The following is a 6,971-nucleotide window of genomic DNA, read 5'->3' on the forward strand; positions in this document are numbered from 1 at the left end:
GAGTGAGCCCTCATCTGGGACTCTCCTCAGCTCTTACTGGAACAGTGGCGCGGCTGCCCCTCTGTTGGTTTTCCATGGTCTCTTGTGTTCTGGGGGCCTCTGGATGTCTGGAGTTTTGATCTCCTCCATACCCGCTTCACACCCTGGAGGACGGGGCTGTGGCCCCCCCACACTCCCTAGCAGATCATTACATGGAGAAACCTTTGGAATGCAAGCATGCTGATCCACACAGGTATGCACACATGGGTATTCACAGACGCGGACTAAAGCTTTCTTGGCTGCTGCCTCAAAGCACACTGTGCGCTGTCTATCTTGCGTGCTGCACAATATCGTTTATTATTTAGTAAATACTGATATCTATGACTAGCTAGTTTATTGTGATGGTGCTTTGCTTTCTCTATTATTATGTTGCTCTTTGTTGTTTGCTGTCTCCTCTGTTTGTTTGTTTGTTTGTTTGTTTGTTTGTTTTTTCTCCATACAGGTGACCCAGGAGTTTTTTTTTTTTTTTTGTCTCTCTTCCCCCCCCTTCTCACCGTCTCTTCTCCCCTTGGGTTTTCTTTCTTTCTCTCCCCCTCTCTCTCTCATTCATTCCACCTGTCCTATTTATTAAAAAAAAAAAAAAAAAAAAAAAAAAAAAAAAAAAATGACAAAGGATGAACTGAAGCTCTGCCATCACGTAATGTCGCATACTGCTGTTTCTGATGTCATTTAAAAAAAAAAAAAAAAAAAAAAAAAAAAAAAAAAAAAATGCTGCAGGGTGAAGAACAACAAAGTGCTGACACATGTTTGTGTTTCAAACAAGAAAACCAGCAGAAATAAATCATCTTTGGACAACATGACAGAGATTAGTGAGTTTCCAACTTGCACTTGAATGCAGCACAGACAGATTCTGATGTTCGTGGTTGTAAACGTGTCCTCAAACGCCGCTCTGACTCTTTCCTTCCTGCTCAAAGTTCCTCTTTTCTGAACTTGGTGTTTGTGCCTGACGCTGATCGTCTCCGTGTGGAGCTCCGTGTGAAGGTAACGTTAGCAGTGTGTAATGTTTCCTGGCTAACATCAGCTGTGTGCAGCTCAGTTCCAGCACAAATCTGCCGCTCCATAGTTCACGGTAACGGACTCATGAGGTCGACCGTTAAACGCTCTCCCGCCATTTTGTCTGTGTGCGCGGATGTGTACGTTTTTGTTACCACTGTCATCTCATCAATGGCCTATTTGTAAAAGATCTCTGTTCATAGTTTAGTTGGATTTTAAAACTCTGTAGTTGGACAGTTTTATTTTGGACTGATGCTAAAATTCTTGCTGATTGTTTCTGTCGAGGTTTTGTACTTGACATCCGCCATTTTGGATGTGATAAGCTGTAGAGAGTGTGTCCAAAAAGAGAAACCAGAAAGAGAACCTGTTTTATTAATAACCTCTTGCAAATAGAAGAATATGAAAAAAACAACAACAAATAGGATAAAAACTTTAAATTACTTGAATTTTTAAAATCACCACCATCTGTTAACACAAATTTGATCATTTCAAATTTTTGTTTTCATTTTCTCTTCCCAGTTACTTCTTTCTCATTCTCTTCATTCTCCTTGTCACCTTACGTCTCACTCCTTAACTGAAGTTATAGTTCTAACATAAGAAGTCCCGCCAACATCCTGTATTTAATCTCTGTGTTGTCACAGTTATTATCATCAGATCAGACATGAGACCCAGACAACAACATAAGTTTACAAGCTAACATCATGTCAGCTAACATTAGACGATAGCATCATAAACTTTAAATTACTTTGCCTCTGATCAACAGTTTGATTACATTCTCACATCACAGGTTTATTTGCTAAGTGTGAGTCCGCCCACATTAGATCCACTTTTCAGCAGGTGGAATAATTTGTAGTATATAGGTAATACATCAACAATGCTGCCGTGGCTAAGTTAGGAATATTTAAAATGTCATTTCCAAAACTTGCATATGATCTGCAATTTGTAGCAGATCTACTGACTGTCACAGAGCAGCTGGAGCAGTCTCGAATGCAGGTCAGTGCACTGCTGCCCCCTGTGGCCAAGTGCCATAGCTACTGCTGGATGAACTCGTGACACATCTGCACCTGTTTCTATGAACACATTGAGTCTGAGTGGCTGCACTTACACTGGTGCATTCAAACATATTGAAAGATGCCAGCAATGTGGATTGTCAAGACTCAAACCAACCATTGAGCAAAGACAGCAGGATCACTTGTTTCTGTTTGTTATACAGCCAGATTTACTCGTGACACACATGTGCAGCTGCTTTATCACCTATTCTGAATTTGTTTCAAGCACAATACATTTGTTACACATGTTGGGATATTGTGTTTGTTTTAAATGTTATATACCTGTGTGGTATGTGACTTGTGTTGCCATGACGCCAGGTCTCTCTTGGAAATGAGATTTTTAATCTCAATGAGATTTTTTTTTACCTGGATAAATAAAGGACTAATTTATAACTTTCAGTGTTTTCCGGTCTTCCAAAGGAAAAAAAACCTTCAACTACATGACATGCAGTTGTGTATTTGTTTTCACCTTATCATACACTTGAAGTTTTACAAATCACCACTTCTTTAGTGAATATCATTTCAGTCTCAGACAACCTCGTTTCTCTTACAGAGGTTGAATGCACCTTCTGCGGATGGCGGTACCACACAGTGTGCGTGGACTTCCCCTGCACAGAAGGCAACTACAAATGCTGTGAATGCTAAATAAACAGAAACAAATGATCCCTGTTGTCTTTGCTTGATGATTGGTTTGAGTCTTGACAATCCACATTGCTGGCGTTGCATCTTTCAATGCCAGCAATGGCAGGTATCAGTGCTCAAACCTTTTGTGTTTGTTTCCAACAAGTTGCCCACCTCGGGAAACAAAAATGTGTTCTTTTACTTGTCAGATGAACATATGAGACACTTTGACTCTTCAGTGCAGTGTGGAGCCTAACAAAGATCTGTTTTGTGTCCCAGCTGATCAGCAGGAGGAGGAGAGTCTGACGGAGCAGCAGAGGAACATTTTCAGCTACTTGGACTCAGCTCAGCCACTACAGAGGAAACAATGAGCTCAACACAGAAGGTGACAGACAGAGCAGGACCATATGACCAAAGATATTTATCACCATATACATTTGAACATTTGCCATAACGATGTAGCTGACGATAGAATTGACACCAGACAAAATACTTTACAGCTGCACAACTTTATTAAAAAGCCATCAATGTATTTTCACTGAAACAAGCAGCTGTTGTTTATGTGCATTAAAGTTATATAAAAATGTAACAGTGCAAATGCAAATTCCTCGCTGACAGTTTAACCAAAAGGCGTTTCCAGTGGAAACTGGCCGACACATCCTGAGCATAACCATGTATAATATCCACTAAACTTCAGAAGAGGTTATACAGTCGTGGCCAAAAGGTTTGAGAATTGCATAAATATTGGAACCTGGAGAAGTTGCTGCTTAAGTTTTTATAATAGCATTTTGCCTGCACTCCAGAATGTTATGAGGAGTGATCAGATGAACTGCATCGTCCTTCTTTGCCATGAAAACGAACTTAATCCCCAAAAATATATGATATATGAAATATTCCTTTATTGGGTGAGAAAATCAGACCATGTCATAACTGCTGTAAGTCACACAGAATAGATATCAGAGCCTTAAACAGGCTGACTTCTGCTAAATGGGTCAAACTGGGCAGAAAGTCTACAAACACATAACATCCTTATAGAATATGATGTAACACTATAGATCAACTTAGCTCAGAATATATAAAGCATATAAACAGTTACAGCAATATGATGCAACAAACACAGCAGCTACTGATCCAAAATACTCAAAGCTTCATAGAACTGAAACCAACATTTATTTTTAGCTCCATTCTGCTGCTGATACATACTTTAGGTTTCTGAACATTAAACTTGTTGCTGTCTTTCATAGTGTGTAACTTGAAGGCCCTGAGTACTTTCTCCCACTCTGAAAACACTGGGATGATCACATTATTTGAACATTACCTAATAAGACTGATTCAGCACAGACAGTTATGTTAAACTTTCCTAGCAGTCCTTCACAAACAGGGAACAGTCTGTCTATTCTCTCCATCTGTCAGCTGCTGCTGGCTCTTCCTCCTCCTCTTCCTCACACACTGCTGAGTTTGTCCTGGTGGATCATCAGGGCTGCAAAGCCTCACAGATGATGTGCAGCAGTGGCTCCCTCAGTCTGTCCTCACTCTGGACACTTGCAGTCGTCACACATGGAAATCAAATGTGTGATAAGCTGCAGGATTCAAACACAAGTGTAACTTATAAACACATGTTCATACTTTTATTCCACAACCAGAGAGAAAGAAACAGAGAGAGAGTGCAGGACAGACAGACAGGTGACAGTCTCAGGTGTACACACTGCTACACAACAGCACCAGAGAAGCAGGATTTAGTGTTTGTGTTATTACGAGTGTAAACAAGAAGAGTTCCAGATGGTGCAGTGGACACATGTGTGACTGCTGTGATTAAAGCATCTTTCTTTCAGCTTAACGAGTGAACCGTCAGCTCGTTCAAACACACGTTAAAGTGCGTTTGGCTCGACACCACCGAACAGAGGCAGCAATATAACACAGCTAACATTAACAGTGCAGTGAATCCTGCTTGTGCCGTGATGTTCAGGACTGCAAACCGAGCAGCATCACTGACTTTCAGCTTGTTGTGTTTGTGGATATATGACTGACTTTAATTATCCACAAAATCATCACATTCTCTGTCAGATTAAGGTCGACTATTGAACGGCGTATATTTTAAAGGCTTTAAAACCAAGTTAACGCTGAAAGTACAAACATCACTAATGTCACATAACTCTGCCGACAAGGCATAGCTATGGCTATGAAATGCTCTTTGTGTATCACTTCTTCATTATGAAAGATGTCATTAATGCACTAGTAATGTCTCATCTGGAGTATTGTTCAATCATTTGGTCAGCAGCTAATAAGACAGATCTTAACAGACTTCAGTTAGTCCAGAATAAGGCGTCCAGATGTGTGAAGATGTTCATACTATACTAATATTGATCAAATGCATAATAACCTTTCTTGGCTTCCTGTACAGGCTAAAATATTCTATGGATTACTTGTAGTTCTAAAGAAAGCAATTCTGTTAAACACACCACATTTATTCTACTCAGCTGCAGTATCCAGATGAAATACATCATCATATTACACAGTTTTCAACAAGCTGCAATTTAGTAAATGCTCGAGTTAAAAGTAACGTTTTGTAAAACTGTTACATTTAGAGCAACTTTTAAGTGGAATAAGTTGCCTTAAAAAATTAGAGAATTATTCAAAACTTCAATGAACACTTAAAAGCCGATTTACAGAGCTTTTAGTTGTTGTAAATATTGTAAGACATGATTTGTTTTTGAAATTTGTGTAATGTGCCTCAATGTTATTGATATTATTATTATTATTATTGATTGCTTATATTTGAACAATTGTGAAACCTCACTGTGGATGTAAGAGTGAAATTATGTGGATATCTTGAATCCACTTTATTGTGTAATATTTTATGTGAGTATTTGATGGAAGACGAGCAACATCTGTTGTGGAAGCTAACGGGGTTCCTTTAGAATAAACAAAGATAGGATTTATTATCACTGAATAATTATGTATAGATCTATACAAATTATAGAAATATGTAATAGGAAACAACAAAATAATCTAAATTATAAAATAATGTGTGTGTGTGTGTGTGTGTGTGTGTGTGTGTGTGTGTGTGTGTGTGTGTGTGTGTACAATCAGGAGTGATGGGCATGATTTTAGTGTTTTAACAGTCATGAATTATCTTTAACACCAGGTTGGATGTAATGTGTTAGAACTACCAGCAGGTGGGGATAAGAGACCTTTAAGGTGCCACGCTCCACCTTCAGGTTTAAAACTAGTGTTAATGGAGTTTGAAGGTTGAGTTTGTTCCACGACTGCATTTCACTCACTGCCTCTGTTTGTATCTCTGTCACTGCAGGACCAACATGGAGCCAGAAGTCAGCGCTCTCAGGAGGCCGACAAACCTCACAGAAGAAAGGGAGAGAAAAAACACACCTGTGACGAGTGTGGGAAGGGTTTTACTGTGAGGGCTAAACTAAAACGGCATCAGGTCATCCACACTGGAGAGAGACCGTTCAGCTGTGACTTGTGTGGGAAGTCTTTTTCCTTGAAGGATTCCCTAAAACAACACCAACTCATCCACAGTGGAGTTAAAGCGTACAGCTGTGATCAGTGTGGCAGAGCTTTTACTCACAGTAGCCACTTACAGAGTCATCTAGGTACCCACTCTGGAATTAAGCCATACAGCTGTGACGAATGTGGGAAGGGTTTTACTCTGAAGGCTAAACTAAAACAGCATCAGGTCATCCACACTGGAGAGAGACCGTTCAGCTGTGACTTGTGTGGAAAGTCTTTTTCCTTGAAGGATTCCCTAAAACAACACCAGCTCATCCACAGTGGAGTTAAAGCGTACAGCTGTGATCAGTGTGGCAGAGCTTTTACTCACAGTAGCAGCTTACAGAGTCATCTAGTTACCCACTCTGGAATTAAGCCATACAGCTGTGACATCTGTGGAAAAACTTTCAGCCAGAGAGGGAGCCGAAATATACACCTACGCATTCACACCAGACATGATGTGTACTGCTGTGAACAGTGTGGCAAATACTTTACAACAGACGCACAGTTACAACGACACATATTTACCCACACTGAGGAGAGACCTTATCAATGTGACCTGTGTGAGAAGACTTTTAAATCTCCACATCACCTGAGACGACACCAACAGATCCACACCAGAAAGAGACTCTACAAGTGCAGCTACTGTGAGGTATGTATTTATATTGTTATCTTGTCATTTTAGCCTGACTGTTTGGAACAACTCTGCTCATTAAACTGTGTTAGCATGTTAGCAATTCTACTGCATGGAAAAGCAGCTCT

General features: G+C 40.0%; 1 long non-coding RNA gene across 1 annotated transcript; it reads left to right on the plus strand.

Annotated features, from left to right (window-relative positions):
* Positions 1–752: 752 nt before the first annotated feature.
* LOC146577262 (uncharacterized) lies at positions 753–6,483 on the plus strand. The gene is made up of 3 exons (XR_014889303.1): positions 753–1,020; positions 2,982–3,087; positions 6,013–6,483. It is a non-coding gene; the product is annotated as an uncharacterized LOC146577262 (long non-coding RNA).
* The last annotated feature ends 488 nt before the right edge of the window (positions 6,484–6,971 follow it).

This window comes from Mchenga conophoros, linkage group LG3, assembly GCF_057382185.1.
Source record: "Mchenga conophoros isolate Kocher_MC1m ecotype Shallow Benthic linkage group LG3, M_conophoros_male_GT1.1, whole genome shotgun sequence".
NCBI lineage: Eukaryota > Metazoa > Chordata > Actinopteri > Cichliformes > Cichlidae > Mchenga > Mchenga conophoros.